Raw genomic sequence first — 23052 nt, 5'->3', positions numbered from 1 at the left:
GTCAGATACGTGTGGCATTATACACCTATTTAAGACCATAGGGTCCGGATTCCTCAGCACTTTCCAGACTATCCTTGGAGTTATTCCTAACTTTATACACTCAGTGTTCGGAAGTATTTTCGGGGGTCTACCTCTGATACTGCTCGCTGTAGCTGGAATCCTTATTATCGTCTACCTGCTGCGCAATGGACGAACCATCCGCCAGCCAGATTGCGGAAGTTCTCCTGGAAAGACATTACAGAGAGCGCATGATACAGCATCTCAGTGCACTTCACCTACGAGAACTAAGTGCTTCTTGGTTCTTATCCTTCAGACCAGTCTTTGAGGACTGCATCGTACCTGTCTTCCGATGCCAGTTCTGCGGAGGTGAATGAGAGTTGTACATCTGTCTGACACCTCTGACGGAGACGCCAGCAAACTTAGACTGCAGGCTGGAACCTTTGTGGTCCCATGCGTGACTCTGTCCCCAGCGTATTCCCATCTTGACGCATGCCGTCCTTGAGGAACCGCAGGTGCCTTTCACGACTGAATTAAATTTCAGCTCCAGCATTGACACCGAGGTATTGAATTCAGCACCGGATGCCTACACACCAGCTGTTGGCAACGAGGAGTTCCATCCATGCACACTTAACGTGCTATGCGAGGTATTGCAATGTTTGTCCCCTGCTGTAGCAGGCAGCGATAATATTATATCTCCCAGCCAGGACATTTAATCTGAATCTGGCTCACCGTGTGCTGGGAACGAATATGGAACTTTATCCTTTCCTTTATATTTCTAAAAATAACTTTTTCAAATTAACACTTTCTATCACGAAGCTTGGCCTTCTAAGTAAACTTGCAGCAGTTCAAATGTGTGATCGAACTCAATTAGAACTGTGATTTGTGGAAGTTTACGACAATGTCAAACCTTACCAAAGAACATTTTTCCTCGTTTCTTTAAACTGTTTTAAATGATTTTTTAAATATTTTTATAAACATTTTAAATGACTGCTTGATAATTTTATACACTGACACTGTTATGAAAATGTGTATCTCAGAATGTGTATTATTATTGTTAAGTATAAGGTGGAGTGGGTGTTATATTTCATATCGTACCCTAATATAGGTCCAGGGAACATCGTACACTTTCCCTACATGAGCTCACGTTATTTCATATGAACGAGCCTTATAAGGACATAACTCCAAATAAGGACAGAATGCCTTATAGGAACATTATGCCTTATAAGGACTGCAGCCTTTTATGGACTAAACCTTTCACCTAGGTCCATGCCGAGGGTGGGTTTTTCCCTAACGATATTGCTAAGACGTCATCCTTAGCGCATATGACTAAATGATGAGTACACTCTCCAGGAGGCATGCTTCACCTCTCCCATTGATGCACAAGGTTTAATCCCCAACATCATCCTCATACTGAACAATGGGTAACACAAGTACATAGACTGTATAAATACAGCACCTCTTACTATCAGAAGGCAGGAGGGAACCAAGACTCCAAGACCGACACACTGACCAGAGACGCTGCAGCTCCAGCATGCCATCACTCCAGCTGACAGTGGTCTGATGATCCCTTGCGGGGTGTCCAGCTCAAGTCCAGGACAAAGTCCCACACTCTCACTATTCAGGTAAGGTGGTTCAGCTCAATCCTAGCGGGATTCTTGGCTCATAGGCTCTTAGGCGTAGGCTCTGTAGCACCTACTCACATGCTAGGTACACTTAGGTACATCTAGTTAGGCATCTTAGGAGTACGCACTTTATTTTTATAAATGCATTTCATATTCATATATATGTTTGTGATGATTGCAAAATGGTAGAACAATACTATTCTTTTTTATTCACGGTACTGCTGGTTCTATATCTCTGCTACTGTGTTACAGATGTAACAGCGCACTTATTCTACATGAGAAGAACTACGGTACAATAAATTCTTATTGTAAAAACTCTCAACTGTTTCTTCTCTGTATCTCTCTGACAGCAAAACAAGCAAGCACGAGTGACTGGGTGAAAAGTAGTATATTGTTTCCACGAGTCTGACGTTTTTGTTTTCTGAGGTTGCCAAAAACAAATCTCTCTGATAGCAGAAGATTCTAGTGGCACTGCGAGCTTGCTAATATAAACCTTAGGCTAACATATTCGGCGGGGGTGCACGGAATCAGTCTACCACCAGACCCATAGTGTATGTTATTCGTAAACAGCGTTGGTCCTGCATGTCAGGGTACTATTAGGACTACACTACACTGCCTGCACTGAAGTCTCGTACACCATTTGATGACTGTACAATGCAACGACCATGACTTACAGCGTAGCCCGACTTTGCTGATGCAGCACCTCTACATCACCACTGCTGCACAAGTTTCCGATGCATCCCTAGTCCTGTGTGGCTTTGCACCAACACATAGCTTGTGTGCTGCACGCTTCTCCTAAAACCCAGCAGTTTGACATTGATGCATAGGCCCGAAACACATCACTTCATGACATCAACGCATGTATGATGCTGCCCGACTTCTGAAACAGCGCATCCCCTTCGACACATTCCCTTCTTTGCTCAATGCATCGTCACCAAGCTTCGATGCAACCAAGGTATTTTCAGTTGGTCTGCATGACTTGTGTAAGCGGCCCACACTCCATTGTGATTGGACTGAACTTTCGGATTTGTCCCAGTCAAGAGCGACCAGATGACCTCAGTTGGAGGTATTGATTTCTAAGTACAATATTTTTGTTTAATTTTGCAAAATTCATAACTTGACTTGTGTATGTTGGATTTTTATCCTTTGGCCTTGTTCTATTCAGATAAATGTTGGCTATTTTCCTAAACTGGTGAGGAGTACTCTTGTGGTGTTTTCACTGTGTTACTGTGCATCTGTGCACAACTAGCTGAGGAACCAGGGGCGAGTCTCGGCAACGACGCTCAACATCCTGAGATTCTGGGCAAATCACTTAATCTCACCGTGCCCAACAAAAATGAATGTGTCCGTCTGTAACACAACTGGTGCTCATGTCAAGCGCTCTGATACCTGATATCTTTGGGTCTAGTTTGTGTGACATAAAACTCTAAAAAAATTGCCTCTTTAGTTTAGCCTGACTGCTCTGTGCCAAGCTACCAGAGGGTGAGCACAGGTAACATTTAAGTCCTTATTAAGATGGGGTCGTACAAACATTTGACCGTCATCATTATGGGCACTGGACTGTCGGACAAGGAGGACGTTCGTGCTGCTCCGGCATCCCGGATTCGCGCTGGCCTGCGTGCGTTCCGTTCGGCTCTGGCAGTCTCTCTGAGCAAGCGGAGCCACAGAGGTGCTCTTGGAGGCAGCTACATGGCTTGTTCACATACTGGGGACCGAAGGACTCTTTCCCTTGATGAGTGCAATAGAGATCCTGGGCGGATCGGTATTGTTGTAGTGCAGCTCTTCCTCAGCGTTTGCGACATACAAGCGACCATGACAGGGAAGGGGGTGCGAGGAGGCAAAGCTAGGAACTTAACTTCACAGGTGAGCACTGGGTTGGCCGCAACCCGGCAGAAAAAAGTGGATACCCTGGGAGGCAAAACAAAAGGTGGGGGAGCGAAAGGGAGAAAGGGGAGACGATGGATGGTTCTGTAAGGAAAACCAATGAAAATGAATTTATTAAAACAGCCACCATCAAAAGGATCCCCGCACGTCTGATTAAAGATGATGGCAATCTGCAACCCTTAATTACTACAAGTTTTGGTATTGTAACAAGGGCAGAGAATTTTACTTCAAAGAGTCCGGGAGGGATTGAGGCAGTACAGGGGCTGAGCGAAAATGGGCAAAGAGAAAATCAACAGTCTCCCTTATCAAAAGCTCCAAATGACCTTCAATCTCAAGACTGCGTACCACCTACCGCAGCCACAGCTCCATTAATACAGATAGAAGGGAGCTTGACACAACACAATGGTTCTCCCCGCCGTGACAGCAGCAAGGCAAACTGCAGCACAAACCCCCTAGCAGATTTCCTGAATACATCTATTTTGGGGCAAGCCAGTAGCTATGGCCGACAAGCATACATCCTGAAAACGCCGGACAACCAGGATAAATTCTTCTCCCTTACTGAGGAATCTGAATTATCTGATATAAGCATCTCGGTGTCAAGCGGGGAGGAGGGAGCTAAGGGGTACAGCAGCTCAATTACTGACTCTTTAAGGCATAAACATCTCTCAAAAAAATACAAAAGGAAAACAAATCGAGTCCAGCTTAAAGGAAACAGTGATTCTACTGATAAAGAAGATGAAGCAGACTTGAACTGGGACTATGAAGATACCCCTCTTACTATATCTCCCAAACCTGCCTCAACATCCGGCAACCAAACGATTATGGAGAACACCAAAGTGGTCGAGCACTGTGAACAGAATAAAGAGCTAGCATTAACTGATATCCTGCAATCCATCAAGAGCTTCCAAGCAGAAGCTAAAAGTGACAGTCGCAGATCTCGTCTGGCTGCAAAAAAATTACAGGAAGCTGTCCGGAAAGTAGGAAAAGAGCAAAAGGTAGTAAGGAGCACTCTCGTTTATACAAGTGGTTTGGTTGGAGATTGAGGCTGTTTAATCCGAAGTTCTTTTAGAGGGTGCTGAGGTACAACATCCGAAGTCACTACGGATGTGTGATAAGTAAAGGACAAAAGGAAGTGGGAAAACCCACTGAGTACCTCGCACTGTTCACTGTGCGGGACAAAACCCTTAGATGTGTGTAGTCAGAATATAGGTTTCAAACACATATATCATTAATTATAAACCTATGGTCTAGTGTTAACTAACAGACAATTTAAACCTTAAATATAAAGAAAGACCAAAGAAATATCATTATCATATGTATATTGTTGGTTTCACAATACTTTGTACAGTAAACAGAAACATCTTGTATGCATTATACAATTTCTCATTAAGGAAAAAACAAATCAAGCGAATTGCTTTTATCTTCATAAACGGTGAAGCCCAATGCATTTCGGGATTTGAAGTATCCCTTCGTCAGGGGCAATCTAGAATGAAAACACAAACAGTAGTATATTTCTAAACACAAAGTAATCAATTTCCTAACACAAGTCTATCTGATGGTACATGGGTTGGAGTGCGTTTACTTGGACAATACATGCTGTGCGATGGTGATGTTAATAGGTAAGTGTATTTGAGAAATGGATGATGTGAACCAAATCAATAGTCTGTTCAAGATTCACCGTGAAAAGATTCCAGAGATTGGAAGAGGCTAGTAGATTGGTAATCCTTGTGCATCAAGCGTATCATAGTCGAGTTAGCAAGTGCAGTGAATAAAGCCGTAATGTTTATCAAGTCTCGTGATAGGAGGGGTTGACCAAAGGTGAACCGATCGTGTCAACGGAAAGTCAGCGTGTGCGTTTAAATAACGGCTGTATTTTCGTGAACGGGGGACGGTGATCAATGATAACCAACCAGTAACAATACCGGAATGAAGTGATAGAAGTTGGTGAACCGATAAAAAAGGGCGGCATAGACACCTCAGTGTGGCCATATAGTGATCTAAGGAAATCGGGGCCTGATGAGGAAAAATATGAATGGTAGGCTCACCTATTGTATCCATACTGTCGGATGGTACAAGTTAAAAATAGTGAACCAGTGATGGGCTCGGGCGTAAGTTCTCGGAATTCTATAAAAGAAAACAGTGGTGTAACGTGGCAAAATCCTTCTTGAAAAAAGTGACCCAAGTGAACCCACCTCAAAATGAATGGTTACCTGCGGTCTCGATGAGACTGGCAGAGGGACAGTTCGGGATAAATTGGTCAATGTAGCGCTGTCCCGTGGTAAAGATATTGTAAGTGAACAACCTGGTCAGGCCGTGCTCGTAAATTCTAGAAAGCCAAAGGTATAATGAGTCGCATATTCACGTCGTATATGACAGAGTCTGAAAGAGGGTTACGAGGTAACCATAACGTACCTTGAACGAAGGAGGTAAACAGAATTCCTGCGGCAGTGAACTGGCGGTGGCGAAGTGCCGGCGATTATCGCGAGGAGACGCGAGATGACGGGATCAGTGGACGGGGCGTGTTATAGTGTGATGTCCATGAGAATAGAAATAGGACTCAGAAAGAAATGGCAATCCCGAACGTGAATGCCAATAAAGTTTTCAAATGCAAAATATTGACGCAGAAGTTTTCAATGTAAAGTATTGACACAGAAAGGAACGTGCTGTGTGTAAGCAGTTCAAAGTGTGTCGATTGTTGCGTCTGTAATAAGTGTGTTACACAGGTGTATGGGTGTTATGTGTGTGACGATCAACCCAAAGTAAAAAACAGTGAAATGTGGATTTGTACATTCAATAAGTACAAACATATACAACATCCATACTAAAAACCATGAGTATATCTTACTTGTGCTTGATGTGTAAAGATGAACAATGAACATTGACGAAAACAAGTATTCAATTGGTAGAGATACCCAATTACAAAAAATAGTGGTTGACTCTTTTGTGTGGGGGTAAATTCACACGACTAGAGGTAACAGCTCATGTCAATATGGTCATTGAGACCATTTGGGAACAGGGTATTTAGAGATTTGATCCAATAAATCTCCCTTTGGAGAAGTTTTTGAGTAATGTTTACTCCTGGTTTTGGTGTCACAGGTTCAATGATCTGGAATCTTAATTGCGAAATGGTATGTGTACTTTCATGCCAATGAGTGGACAATGGTGAAGTGGTACTGTGATTCCTAATTTTGCTTTTATGTTCGGTGATCCTTACTTTGATTTTCCTCTCTGTTTTTCCAACATATGATTTTCCGCACGGGCATTTGATGCAATAGATGACATTAGTGGTGTTGCAGTCGCTTGTGTGATTTGGTTGTAGGTTGTAGTAGCTTAAGTCTGTCAATTCCTTGAGCACGTGACAGGCACTCTTGTAGTATGTTGTCTGGATATCCCCGTTCTTGAAAACGTTGAACAAATTCTTGTTCTTTAATTTGGCTGTTATCTGGGTTAGAGCAAATGCGTCTGACTCTGAGGAGTTGTGAGTATGGTAAATTCTTTAGTAGACTTTTTGGATGAAAACTGGTAAAAGCCAGTGTGCTGTTGCGGTCCGTAGGTTTTTGAAAAACTGAAGTTTCAAAGGTGCGATTGTCAGTTGATTTAGAAATCAGTACATCCAGAAAGTGTATTTGGTGTTGTTGAATGCTGTGTGTGAATTGGATCCTTGGGTTAACTGTGTTGAGTGTACAAATCATATTTTCAAAAGATATGGTCGTGTCCGTCCATAGGATGAAAATGTCACGTGCTCAAGGAATTGACAGACTTAAGCTACTACAACCTACAACCAAACCACCACAAGAACGAACTGTCTTCGTATCCAAATTCTCCACAGCATCTAAATCCATACGCGACATTATAAACAACAGATGGGAAATGTTATCCACAGAAGAAGATTTCAACAATATTTTCTCAAACAAACCCTTGTTTGCCTATACAAGAGGGAAGAACCTGAAGTCACTCTTAGCCACACCAACGCACACAATTCCCCCACATGATTTCAAAGGTACCATTAAATGCAATAATTGCATCCACTGTAACAACGTCATCACTGGCAATATCTTGACACATCCCACCTCTGGAAAACCAATGAAACTCAATCACACAAGCGACTGCAACACCACTAATGTCATCTATTGCATCAAATGCCCGTGCGGAAAATCATATGTTGGAAAAACAGAGAGGAAAATCAAAGTAAGGATCACCGAACATAAAAGCAAAATTAGGAATCACAGTACCACTTCACCATTGTCCACTCATTGGCATGAAAGTACACATACCATTTCGCAATTAAGATTCCAGATCATTGAACCTGTGACACCAAAACCAGGAGTAAACATTACTCAAAAACTTCTCCAAAGGGAGATTTATTGGATCAAATCTCTAAATACCCTGTTCCCAAATGGTCTCAATGACCATATTGACATGAGCTGTTACCTCTAGTCGTGTGAATTTACCCCCACACAAAAGAGTCAACCACTATTTTTTGTAATTGGGTATCTCTACCAATTGAATACTTGTTTTCGTCAATGTTCATTGTTCATCTTTACACATCAAGCACAAGTAAGATATACTCATGGTTTTTAGTATGGATGTTGTATATGTTTGTACTTATTGAATGTACAAATCCACATTTCACTGTTTTTTACTTTGGGTTGATCGTCACACACATAACACCCATACACCTGTGTAACACACTTATTACAGACGCAACAATCGACACACTTTGAACTGCTTACACACAGCACGTTCCTTTCTGTGTCAATACTTTACATTGAAAACTTCTGCATCAATATTTTGCATTTGAAAACTTTATTGGCATTCACGTTCGGGATTGCCATTTCTTTCTGAGTCCTATTTCTATTCTCATGGACATCACACTATAACACGCCCCGTCCACTGATCCCGTCATCTCGCGTCTCCTCGCGATAATCGCCGGCACTTCGCCACCGCCAGTTCACTGCCGCAGGAATTCTGTTTACCTCCTTCGTTCAAGGTACGTTATGGTTACCTCGTAACCCTCTTTCAGACTCTGTCATATACGACGTGAATATGCGACTCATTATACCTTTGGCTTTCTAGAATTTACGAGCACGGCCTGACCAGGTTGTTCACTTACAATATCTTTACCACGGGACAGCGCTACATTGACCAATTTATCCCGAACTGTCCCTCTGCCAGTCTCATCGAGACCGCAGGTAACCATTCATTTTGAGGTGGGTTCACTTGGGTCACTTTTTTCAAGAAGGATTTTGCCACGTTACACCACTGTTTTCTTTTATAGAATTCCGAGAACTTACGCCCGAGCCCATCACTGGTTCACTATTTTTAACTTGTACCATCCGACAGTATGGATACAATAGGTGAGCCTACCATTCATATTTTTCCTCATCAGGCCCCGATTTCCTTAGATCACTATATGGCCACACTGAGGTGTCTATGCCGCCCTTTTTTATCGGTTCACCAACTTCTATCACTTCATTCCGGTATTGTTACTGGTTGGTTATCATTGATCACCGTCCCCCGTTCACGAAAATACAGCCGTTATTTAAACGCACACGCTGACTTTCCGTTGACACGATCGGTTCACCTTTGGTCAACCCCTCCTATCACGAGACTTGATAAACATTACGGCTTTATTCACTGCACTTGCTAACTCGACTATGATACGCTTGATGCACAAGGATTACCAATCTACTAGCCTCTTCCAATCTCTGGAATCTTTTCACGGTGAATCTTGAACAGACTATTGATTTGGTTCACATCATCCATTTCTCAAATACACTTACCTATTAACATCACCATCGCACAGCATGTATTGTCCAAGTAAACGCACTCCAACCCATGTACCATCAGATAGACTTGTGTTAGGAAATTGATTACTTTGTGTTTAGAAATATACTACTGTTTGTGTTTTCATTCTAGATTGCCCCTGACGAAGGGATACTTCAAATCCCGAAATGCATTGGGCTTCACCGTTTATGAAGATAAAAGCAATTCGCTTGATTTGTTTTTTCCTTAATGAGAAATTGTATAATGCATACAAGATGTTTCTGTTTACTGTACAAAGTATTGTGAAACCAACAATATACATATGATAATGATATTTCTTTGGTCTTTCTTTATATTTAAGGTTTAAATTGTCTGTTAGTTAACACTAGACCATAGGTTTATAATTAATGATATATGTGTTTGAAACCTATATTCTGACTACACACATCTAAGGGTTTTGTCCCGCACAGTGAACAGTGCGAGGTACTCAGTGGGTTTTCCCACTTCCTTTTGTCCGGAAAGTAGGAAAGACATGTGCCGAAATTGTTGACCGCATGGCTTCAGTTGAAGTAAGAACTGAACAATTGGAAAAGGATTTCACCACGTTAAAAATACAGAGCGACGAACATGATGGAATTGTCAAAGACTTGATGTGGAAGGCCGAGGAGCAGGAAAACCGGCAGAGGCACAATAATCTTCGCTTTCTGGGGATTCCAGAAGGTATTGAAAAGGATGATTCAAGGAGATTTATGATAAAATTCCTTAAAGGGGCATTTCCAGAATTACAAGATTGGGATTGGGACAAAGAAGTCCAGAGAGCTCATAGGTTTTCTTTATTCCCTAGCAAACGCGCCCCAACAACTCAGCAACATCCAAGGGCCATGCTGCTATTTTTTGACAACTTTTTGCTTCGACAAGCTCTCTATGATTTGGCCAGACCCACCAACAAACGCTCATTTGAAGGAATAACTTTTTTTACCCGTCCCGACTTTGTGCATGCCACGGTGGAGCGCAGGTGGAGACTTCAACAGCTCTTTGACCCTTTTCAGAAACTGGGGGCAACGGTATACCTCCAGAACCCGGCCAGACTCAAGATTGTCTAGAAGCTTCATATCAGAGATACAGGCTAAAAACTATTTAGAGGATATTGCAGGGCACAAACAATGAACTTAATTGTAACTGTGTTAGTTCTGCTAAGGGAGGCATGGATGTTGGTTTTTTGATTAGCATTGCTGTGAGGGGGTATTTAGTCTTCTAATTACCATAGCTCTTCTATCACTGAGGGGTGAGAGTTCAGCGGGTTCATGGGGGATCGGATGACGGACGTCAAACTCCTGGCCCTGTGGTGGCCAGGTAACTTCCATGAATGGAGGAAGGTGGGGGAGGGGACCAGGGGAGGGTGGTGGGGAGTGGCTGGGTCAGACAGGTTGTCAAAACTATCGAGAGAAGGTACATTAGGCAACACTGAAAGGCAAAGGCAAAACAATAAGCAGGTTTTTGGCAAACTAGGTGTAATATATAGCCCACTTGGCCTAAAACTATGGGGGTGTTAAAAATATTATCCCTAAATATCTGTGGATTAAATGACATTAAAAAAAGACAGACAGTCGCAATAGGATTACGAACCTGGGGGGCAAATATTGTGTGCCTCCAAGAAACTCACAAAGAGGGATCTCAGAGCCATATTTTAAATACCCTAGGGTATAGGTTGGTGTGTGCAACATCACAGGGGGCACGGGTTCGGGGGGTTGCAATTTTAGCCAAGGGCAGTGGGTATGTCTTTAATCACTCCAAAACGAATAAATTTGGCCGATGGGCTATTACGGAATGGCAATATGCAAAAGGACAGAAGCTAACACTGTGTGCCCTATATGGGAGTAATAGCGATGACTCTGTTGTATTTGACGAAATCTCTAATGAGCTTGCACATTGGCCTCTACCCGTAATAGTCTGTGGGGACTTTAATATTAATCTCCCATCGGATTGGTCCCTGAAAAATGACTGGATCTATAAAGGCCGCAAACCTAAAGTATTTAAGTCTTTGAAGAATATGTGCTATGTACATGGACTAGTGGATGGCTAGCAAAGATCCAATCCTCGCGACCCAGAGTATACGTTTTTTTCTAATCCACACTCTATACATGTTAGAATAGATTATGAATTAACGTCAAACTCACTCAAATCCAAGTGTCAAATAGAGAAGTTGCCTCGAATATTATCAGACCACAACCCTTTAGTCTGCACCCTGGAAATAGTACCTGTAAACGCAGAACCAACACCTTGGACTTTTGAACGATCCCTGCTGTTGGATCTTAATTATTGTTCCCATATTAGAAGATGGATTCACAACTTCCTAACTGATAATATTGGCAGTGCCTCAATTGATATAGTATGGGACACCTTGAAGGCAGGGATTTGGGGAGAGACACTCCAATATTCGTTGAGGGCTAACAAATTAGAGAGGGAAAGTATGCGGGGTTTACAGGAAAATCTTAGGTTGGCCGAAGAGCTGATAAAAGCAACAAATGGGATTAAAATGGAAGGAAAAATCACTAAAACCCAAAATCAGGTTGCAATCGCTAAAGCGGCAATCACCAATATCTTTACTGACAAAGCTGTTAGGAAAGCAATTGCGCGAAAAGAAATGGTGTATGAAGTTAACGAACAAGTGGGTCATCAGCTAGCCGTACGAATGCGACAACAAACTACTTCTAATCTGATACGCGAAATTCATCATTCCGTTGAGGGCAATATTTCAGATTCAGAATGTATTAGAGAAGCTTTTTGGCTGAGGAAGACCAGAGTATTCTGGAGGAAACACCTAATCTAGATGAAATCTTAACCACTACTAAAAATCTCCCGAAGGGGAAAGCTACCGGATTGGATGGTATCCCCTCCGAATTTTATTTAACGTTTCTAGAGCAAATTAAAAAACAATTATTAGAATTAATCATACATATTTTTAAAGGTGGCCAACCCCCAAATTCTTGGTCTAGGGCAAAAATAGTTATCTTCCCTAAAAAGAATAAACCTCCAGAACAGCTAGGCTCATACCGCCCTATTACCCTTATCAATGCAGACTCAAAAATGTATTAAAAAATTCTAGCTAATAAGGTAGCCCCCATTATTCATAAAGTGGTTGCTAAATGCCAACACAGTTTTATTTCGGGGCGGTCAACCATTAATCACATTCAGAGAGTGATTACCCTATTTGATGGTACGGAGTTGTGGGAGACCCTATGGCACTGATCCTCCTCGATGCCGAGAAGGCATTCGATAGGGTCTCCTGGAAATTTTTGTGGAGATCTATGTCTAAGGTTGGGATCAAGGAAGGCTTTATACAGGCAGTTCAAAAACTATATATTAATCCCAGAGCCGCGGTATTGGTGAATGGAACCTTAACTAAAGAATTAACAATCTCCCGAGGAACACGCCAGGGCTGTCCATGCTCACCATTGCTTTTTGCAATCTACATAGATCCCTTCATCCGAAGATTGGAAAGGAATAGGGAAATAATACCTATTGTATTACAATCATATCCAACCAAAACATTGGCATATGCCGATGATATAGCTATTGTTACTGCCGACCCTATTATAGCAATGTCTGTTATTGAGAGCGAAGCTAGTAAATTTGGTCTAGTTTCTGGTTATGCGCTCAACCGTGGGAAGACAGATTGTTTTAAATAAAAAAAGCAAAATGGATGATCCTCGGGTGGTGGAAAAAGCTACATACCTGTGAATCGCCATCTCCTGTAATCTTGATAATATGGTTGACATAAACTTAAAACCGATTATGGGCTCAATGCAAAAAGATCTACGCCGATTAGACAATCTTCATCTGTCTATAATTGGAAGAGTGAATGCAGTGAAGATGGTGTATTTCCCGAAAATGGTGTATTTGTTCAGAGCAATCTGCCTTGAATTTAACAGTCACTGGTTTAAGTCTATGGAACGTATGTTCTCTAGTTTTATCTGGGCATACTCTCAACCTCGGCGTGCTTACAGCTTTCTCACTCTCCCCAAAGACAGAGGAGGCCTAGCTCTCCCTAATTTAAAAGCTTATTATTGGGCATCGGTATTACTCTATAGTAGTGAGCTATTACAAAATACGGGGGTTGAAGCAATGTGTGAAGATAATACACCGTCTATTTTCCAATTAATTCTTGGTAGCAAAAGCAGAGGGTATTTATGGAGACACCTACATGATAGCTATAACACAAAAAGGTACCATTTAAAACCCTCTATAGTGGGTTTAAGGTTTGGAAGGCGGTGAGGAAAATGTTAGGCTTAGGGCAAGTGTCACATTATACACCCCTGTTGGATAATCCAACTCTTCCAGGCGCTATTTGTAGAGATAATTGCATAAATAGATGGAATAAAGCAGGAATAGTACAGTTAGGATGCCTCTTCTGCCCATCCGGGATCAAATCTTTCAAAACTCCGAAGAACAAATATCATTTGGATTGGCGCAATTTTTTAAAATTTCTACAAATCAGGGATTTTCTTACACATAAACTAGGGGGGAGGCCATTAGGTGAAAAAATATCCATAGTGGAAATAGTCATACATACTAGGAATTATACTATAGGAGAAGTCTACTCTTCTCTTATTACTATGTTTTCGGATGATTTGGATAAAATTTCACAGAAGTGGCAGGGTAAGCTAGAAATATCAGCTGATGGATTTAACTATGCCTATCTTCTTTCTCAAACTATACTCATTTCTACCAAACTTCAGGCACAGTTTTACAAAACCTGCTTTTTTTTATACTATACCCCAGATAAAATAGCTAAATGGGGGAGTGGCAAGGGAACCTGCTGCTCCAGATGTATGATGTCTAATGCTGACTCTATTCATATTTTTGCTACTTGCATTGGATTAACAATATTAAAGCAAGACATAGAGAAATTTTTGACTATCATATTACATAGAGAGATAACGTTAACTAGTGGAATAATTTTATTAGGGGTCGATGACCCTGATAGCCTTGGGTCCGGCAATGAGTTTATCTTTATCGCAATGGCGGTTTTAAGATTGTGTATAGCCTCTGCTTGGCTGGATCCTGTAGCACCGTCTTTCCAACAGTGGTTAGCCAGGCTATTAGCTATGTCTAATTTGGAGGTTGCCATCTATAAGCGGAAGGGCAAGTTACGGCGCAAGAGGGGCTTGAGCATTTGGACTCCTCTTTTGCAATGGAGCTTAGCTCAAGACTAACCGCTAAAAATTCTGGTTCTTTTCTTTTTTTTCTTTTTCTTTCTCTCTTTCTTTCTTTCTCTCAAATTAACCAAATGTATGATAAACAAGAATGTGTTGCCGATTCTTTATTTCTTTATTTATTTTGTTTTTTATAACAAGTATAAGGAATTTGTTTGTATATCTGTCTGACTCTGGAGGGTGGGGGGCGGGGTGATAATTGTTGAAAAAAATTAGAATAAAGATATTTAAAAAAAAAAAAAAGGAGGTGCTAGGTTGAGTGCAATGAGAAAGCATTCTTCTACATAAGAAAGTGTGGAGGGAGCTGAAAAAGCTGGTCTTTGCCCTGGCCTAAGAGGCGATTCTGTCTGACTTTGGAAAGATTGGAGAGTAAACATAATTAACCTTGGAAGTTCTCAACAGAGGGACATTTCCCTTCAGGCCTAATGTGGGTGTAGGGAGGTTTGCAGCAGGCCACCTAGTCATGTACATTTCAACATGTAAACCCCCTCTATTGACTATGAATATAGCTATCATTCCCCTTCAACTTGTAAAAAAAGAGGTTGGATGCACGCTCACGATAGAGGTAGGTGGACCATACAAAATACATGAGTTGGCACCAGGATAAATGGTTTATTGAGGTTGGTGATGACACATTGTTAACTATATGTTGTTAAGTTATTTGTTTCTTTAGTATTTTTCTTTTTTCCTTATAGTTTTTCCAGCTTACGTGATATCTGTTTACTGCTGGTTTATCTCTTTTGACTGGAAATGAAGAGGGATAAGCTTTATATCTCTGTGATGGTGAATAATATACCCATCCTCCAACTGGCATAACACTTCAACAGAGTTGCCAGATCAAGCAATGTACATCTGGCTGTTACACTAGGCATGGGTAGATGTGCTGTGTTAATGGGAAGCAATACAATTGCATTTTCAAAAAAGTGTAAGAGTAAACTAAATGTGTAAATTACTCAGAACTGTATGCTGCCCAAAATATTCTGTTATCATTTTATATATTTATTGAAGAAGAGAGTTTGAAACTTTGATGGGAGCATATTGAAGATGTAATTACATTGTGGCACTACTTTCATTTTTATTGTCTGCCCTCTACCCCATAAGGAGAGCTGATGTTTTGTCTATTTTAAGAAATCATTGGTGTTTTTTTTCTATTAGATAAGTTTTATCTTTTGCAAACAATAGTGTTGAGGTAATTGCCGATATGAATTTCCAGATATTTTATCATACTTGAAGACCATTTGAATGGATGACCAACTATGGAAAACACCAGATTGTTCAGAGGCAATACTTCACTTTTTGACGAGTTTATTTTGTAACCAGAAAATCTTCCAGATTTGGAAAGGAGGTTGAGAACATTGGGGATTGAGACCTCTGTTTTGACAGCAATAGAAAAATGTCATAGTCACAGAGTGACAATCTGTGTTCAGCTACTGTCAAATACCATTTCTAATTGACGGATGTTAGCTGCCAACAGTTGTAAGGCAAATAAAAACAAACACACCAATAGAAGGCACCAATGATGGGTGTCCCCTGTGGATTTGAAAATGAGCAGACCTTAAACCATTGCTATTGACCGCTGCCATGGGTGTCCGATAGAGCCACTGCACTCTTTGTACACATGTCTGTTTAAATACTGCCCTCTCTAATGTTTGAAACAAGTAAAGCCATTCCACTCTATCAAGAGCCTTCTATACAAACAGACAGAGGGACAGTTTATTATCTTGGTCTTGCTTCCCATGGTATATCAGATAGAAGAAGATCCTCATATGATGTTTGGAGATTCTCACTGTCACAATCCCTACCTGGTTCTGATGTATAGGTAAGGGGCTGCATTGCAGCAATTTCGTTTACCAGTATTGATTCAAGAATTTGTACATCAGTGTTTATTTAAGATATAGGTCTGCAGCTGCCACATTGGTACGGCGCTTTCTCAGATGTCAGGAGGAAGAAAATGGTATCTCAATTAAACTCTTGCTTGAGGCCTCACTTGCTGGCCACTTCCTTAAAGCTATTGCACAGTACGGGGATGAGAATTTTCATGTTAATTTGATAGAATTCTGGGGGAAAGTGTCTTCTTGTTGGGACTTCCCCACTGGAATGTGTGTAATGGCTTCAGCAATTTACTCTTCTGTTATATCCTCTTCCAATTATGTAGCTGCTTCAATAGTCAGTCAGGGAAGGAATACATTGTGGAAGAATTCTTCTTCATCAACTTTGCTGGTGCTGTTTGTTTCCAACAAATAGCAGTTTCTAGAAGTTAGGCAAATTCTGTGGGGATCTGTACTGGATTCCAAAGTAAAGATCCCATTTTGGAGTTGATAGCCAGGATTAAATGGGCAGAGTTTCGCTGTTTCATTTGCATGGATAACAACCTGTCTGCTTTGTTTCCTCGTTCGTTTGAATTTGAGTCTGAATAATACCCACTCAGGCTTTGAGGGAAATAGTGACTGAATATCAAATGTACCTTTAGTTAAAGTTTTAATGCGTCAGATGTGGGCGAGGTCCTTTATTTACAAATAAACTACTTAACTTGATTTTCTAAAAGTTATGGAGCATGGGCCAATTGATGCTTGCTTATTGCTAATTCCCTCAGCAGTAGATGTCTCATTACATGCAGCCCAAAGGGTTGTGCTGAAGATATTGAGTGTTCATTAAGATGCATGAAATCTTTGGGGATCTGTGGAAGTTTTTTTCTTCCCTTTAAGGTTCCTTAAATTTTAATCTAGATATCCCCCAATTTTTTGGGGATGGAATGAGAGGTGTTTATCTACAATATCAAGTTGCAAATATCGTCTTACCATAATATTGTTGCCTTTATACTGTGAAAGCGAAACAAAAATATTGTTGTCAGGATTAACGCAGTTGAGGCTATAGTTTTTTGTGTTGTTTTTAACATTGTAGTTAAAAATGTTATTGTATATAATATGGATATTTGTTATATGTATTTTCTATATTATTGTAGAGTTATGAAGATCATAGGTTTTGAACATTTTTATTAGCATTTTAAAAATATTTTAAGGAAAGAATGTTGAATTTAATAATTGGGTTGGTATTTTGTAATTCTTTTGTTCGAAAACATTTCAACAGAATTTTATATGAACTTTTTTAACTGGATTTGTTTCATGTATCATTTTACTGGATGGGAGAACATTTTTAGATGTATTTGTGTTTATAGGGGAAAAGAGTGGAGAGTACTTCAGAGAGTAATTTAATTTTTATTTCTTTAATAAAAATAATGTTTATATGTAATTTCATATTTTTTGAACATTTAGCTTTTACATTTTACATAATAGTTTTTATTTTAAGCCATTTAATAATTGTTTTCTTTTTTATTATTAAATATGTATATAGTCTTATTAAAATGTAATTCAGTATTTGGTATGGTTTTACTTTTATTTTTATGTTTGAAAAAATAAATGTACAATATATAATAATTATTTTGTAATGTTAGTGTTCTGTAATTTTGTTTCTGTGTAATGTTTAAGTATCAAAAAATTAAATTTAAGTTAGTGACTAGATTAATTTAAAAAAATTATGGACATGTAATAGTTAAAAATGTCCTTGCATTAAGAAAATCTAAAATATGTTAAATTACATTGTTTATAATTAATTTATGAATGTATTTACATATTTATATATACATGGTATAATATATATGTATTATAAATATAGTTTAAAAAAATACTTATTCAAAATAATAATAATATATTTACATTTTGGTTCAGTTAAAGTACTACTCATTAATATACACACATTAAAGACCAGCACTTTCCCCAATGTAACTGAGTTTGGAGTGGGAATAGTAAATATAACCCTTTCTGTGAGTATCAATAGTACATCTACCCCCTTTAATGTCCAACACCTTCCTCAATGCTACTTAGATTGGAATGGGAATGGTAAATCTCAATACCTTCAATGTCCAATGGTTTTGCCCAACGTAGCTTTGATTAGAGTGGGAACAGTAAATGTAACCCTTTTAAAATCGGACACCTCCCCCAATGTAGCTTATATTGGAGTGGAAATGGTAAATGTTTCCCTCTTTTTTTCCAACACCTTCCCTAATGTAGGTGATATTGGAGTGGGAATAGTAATGTATCCCTCTTACAGACTAATGCCTTCCCCAAAGTACCTTAGATTGAAGGGGTCATAGTACATTCAACTCCTTCTATGTTTAGATTGAAGTAGGAATAGTAAATCTACCCATTTTGAAGTTAACACCTTCCTCAATGTAGCTTATATTGGAGTAGGAAAACGTCATCCAACCCCTTCACTGTCCAATATTTTCCTAATGTAGCTTAGATTGAGGGGGAATAGTGAATCTGCCCCTGTTAAAGTCCAGCATCTTCCCCAAAGTAGCTTAGACTAGAGTGATAATTGTAAATCTAACCCCTTCAGTGCCTAACCCTTTCCCCAATGTAACTTAGATTAAATTGGGGGAAAATCCCTGTTGAAATTCAACACATTTCTCATTGTAGCTTAGGGAGCCAACTACAAGTTTGGCAGTCTTACTACCATACCGCCACGATGACTGTCCCAAGACGACCACTGAGTCAGCAGTCTTTCTTCTGCCCTATTAGGATGCATGTAGCCTGAACCGGCGACTGCGTCGATGGAGTATGTCCCACCTGCACCGCTACAGACTGCAATGTTGGCTATGAATACTCTATCCCCGTCAGGGCAGCTGGTTCCTGCTGAGCTGATTATAAAAACGCAGATGTACTGGCGGTCCCCAGCAGTGTTTCCCTGATGGCAAAGCACCACAACAGTGGGCCTTCGATCAATCTGAATACAGCACACCTGATGTCTGTTGGCCAAGTAGATACACCTGCAAATCACACTATAAAACACACCCCATTTCAGACAATGATCTTTTGCAACTGCAGCACAGCAATTCAGAGCAGCAATTTTTGTTAGCTAAGGCAGTCTTGTTTTCCCCCTATCCCTTTCCCCACTCTCCACATTTTTTGATGCACATTTTTCTTACATCCCTTGGTGTATTTGTTTAGTTTTTCATTGTCACCTACTTTCATTTCTAGTTATGTAACACCAAACAAAAACCCACGTTTTTCAGAGGCTGACTTGCATGTCATGGTGGATGAAGCCAGAAGAGCAGAGCTACAAATGTTTTGTGCCCAAGTCTAGCATGCTGCCCTCAGTAAGAAGAGGGAAATGTGGTCCAGAATAGTCGACAGAGTGAATGTTGTAGGTACTACCCTGCACACACAGGAGGAAATGAGGAAGAGGTGTCATGACCTTAGGGGGAAGGTGTGCTCCCTGACCTCCAAGCAACACCTGGAAGCCCAGAGGCCTGGTCCTCCTAGTACTCCAAAACAACTATTTCCCTTTGAGAAGAATATCTTGGCCATCCTACATTCTGAGGGCTTGACAAGAATATGTTGCAGGGTGGAGTCTGGTAAGTTACACCTCACTAACTGTCACAACACCTCAATGTCCTGTTTGGTTTCAACTCAGCTTTTGCTGTGGTGTTGTGTACGTAGTTTCCTAACATGCAATGCCTAAAGTATCAGATGTTGGTTTGTCTGTGTTAATGTGTATTGTTGCATATAAGGTCATGTGTATCAATATCTATTAAATGCCACATGTTGGAATGGTATCTGTAAGTGTTTTACTATATAAATATCATTCCAGGATCCCTGATATATTTCAAAATGTAAATGTATGGTCCATCCCAACTGCATTTTGGCAACAGGTAACCATTTAAAAAGTATTTGACAAGTAGAGATGACAGGATGGCATTGTGATTGTGGTGCCCATTTTCACTTATCTGACATACTACAACTGATGTTCATGTCTCATGGAGTTAACCATTTTACAGGTGTTGATAAGTAGATATTGAAATGACTACAAGTACCATGAGGCCCTGTTTCTGTGACCCAAAACTAGATGTAATTGTGATTGTGCCCACTCACTTGTCTGACATGTTACAACTGATGTTCAATACCACTGGAATATATCAATATAGTAATCACTACCTATTTTGTTGTTCCTAGGTTTCTACTTACTGTGTCACAAAACATTTAGATGTAGATGCCACACTCCACTAATAACAATATTCTCTGCTTCACAACAGGTCAATATGGCAGAACACCTGGCCAGAGCTTGGCCAACAAAGAGACTTCCACTCCACCCCAGGATCATGCCCTCAGTGATGACAACACTCCTGGAGATCTGGACGTTCAATATGTTGCTGGTCCTACTAGTCAGCCAGCAGACAACAACCGTGAGTCTCATTGTGCCCACACCCACACCTTCCATCCCAGCTGCAACACCTCAGCCAAACACAATCCCCCCTAACCTGTGCACTTAGCACAGTTACATCCATTGTGTGCCCCAATCCTGGATCCTGAGTTGACAGTCATTGCCCATCTAGAGAGGAGCCAGGACCCAGTGGGAGAGGGCACCCTGGGCCACGGGCACAGGGTCATGGGAGGGGTACTGTGGGTCAGCTGAGTGAGGCCACTGGGGCCACACATACCCAGGCCACCATCAACCAAATCTTGGGAGCCTATCAGGAGTCCCAAGGTGTGATAGGCCAGGTATAAATGGAAATACAGGAGATGAAGCAGCTGCAGAGGGACATACACCATGAGATGCAGGCCCATAACACCAACATGGGCTCTCTCATAGGGTTCTCCAAGACATCCACACACACACCTGTGCAGGGCTTTTCCAGCACCATCTACCTATTCCTGTGGTCCAACAACATTGGGCTCTTTACATCTGCGGCAGCCACAGGAAGGGAGGCCCTGCCTGAGGAAGACACACCTGCACACACCCCTGTCCTGCAGCTGTAGATCTCCAATGCACTGCCAGGCAGGGATGTACACACAAATTTACAGGAGGTGCAAACCTCACCACAGTGAGCAAGAAACCTTGCACCTAAATTCCTCGTTTGTGTAACACATTCACTCTGTGGACTTTTTCTGGACACATTTACATTTCTGATGGGAGTAGTATTTTGGACATTGGACCTCAAACAATTTGGCATCTACAACTATGATTGCATTCACCATAACTGACTTTTTACACTTTTCTGTTTTCATGTTTATTTTTGCACAATGTTTATTTTCTCCATGTTCACTTCAATAAATGTATACATGTACTATACTCTGAACTTTCATTGCCAAAAGTATCAACTTGTGTAAGCATGGATATGTTGCATGTAGACAATGTTTAGTTCAGGATCACAACCATGTTTCACCAAGACATCCATATTCTCATATACCATCTTTATTGTAGTGTACCAACAATAGGCTGGCATTATGTCAACAACATAGCAAATCAGACATCACTCAAATATTCTGTGTCAGTGATCACATTTTCATGTGCAGACCATAACAACATGGAAGGTGGGGATATATCTGACAATTTCCTATTGAATAGACAAAGTAAAATTGGTCAATGTCATCAGCTGGAGCCACTGACTTCCAGAGTTACATCTATTTAGTGTAGTAACATTTGTTGGTCCCTACATAGGACAACCATGTTAGAGATTTTTGAGCACTATACAATATGTATTTTGCATCACCAATGTGATGTGTAATGTGTGTTAACCCCTAGATGCTAGTTGGGGTGTATGCAACCATTAATCCATTGATACATTTCATGGTACCTATGATATTGTCAAAGTATCAAGACCTGGTTACATACTACACACATAAAATCCAATTTTCAAGGGAACATTGCACCATTCCTTTTTGGTGGGCCAGGGCTCACTATCTAGTCATACCCACCAATATGTGTCATTTTATTCTGTAAAATCAAACAAATTAGAACAGGCAGGTGAGCTCACAGCACTTAAATAACTATTTGGGTCTACAAAGGTGTAAGGTGGGTCATGAAGTGCTCATGTAAGCAAAACCAAGGGAGCTACTGATAGGTCCTCAGCAGTTGGCTGACTTTCTCATCATTGGCACTAACCTGACATGAAGGAAACATGACCAACCTCTCAATTTAAGGGTGATTAGAGAAGATATGTATCAAAATAAAGTGATATCAATCTAAAAAACTTGAGAGCCCCGTTGTACAAAGGAGGTTACATATTCTCTTCTACAAGGCTAAAACCTCGTCAGTGCCGGTCGCTCTACCCGCCGCGTGGCCCCTCCAGGAAGTCACCGGTTCCCTGCTGCCGCCGCCGCTCGCATCGCTGCCCTGATTGTGCCCCCACTGTGGTTTGTAGGATCGCCGTAGTATTGCCCTGATTTGTACTGTTCTGTCTGCTCCTGTTGCCTTGTGCTGTGTACTGTTCTGCCCCCTGTTTCGCCGTAGTCTTGCCCTGATTGTACTCTTCTGTTCCTGTTGCCCTAGCGCTTCTGTCCCCGCTGTTGCCCACCCCGCTCCCTGCCGCTGCTCCCCCGCGGCCCCCGCCCCCACTCCTGCTGGTTTCCCTCGACCCTCTCATTCGCCACCCCGCTCCCACCTCCCAGCTGCTCCTCCCTCGCTCTGCCCCCCTACACTAATGGCAGAGTCCGCGCAGCATTCACGCGCAGCGAGCGCGCCAATGGTGCGCCGAAATCGCGCCAAAGGCAAGCACGTCTATGCCC

This window comes from Triturus cristatus, chromosome 5_1 (assembly GCF_964204655.1).
Source record: "Triturus cristatus chromosome 5_1, aTriCri1.1, whole genome shotgun sequence".
NCBI classification, from domain to species: Eukaryota; Metazoa; Chordata; class Amphibia; order Caudata; family Salamandridae; genus Triturus; species Triturus cristatus.
The sequence above is the reverse complement of the archived record's forward strand: the minus strand, read 5'-3'. Positions refer to the sequence as shown.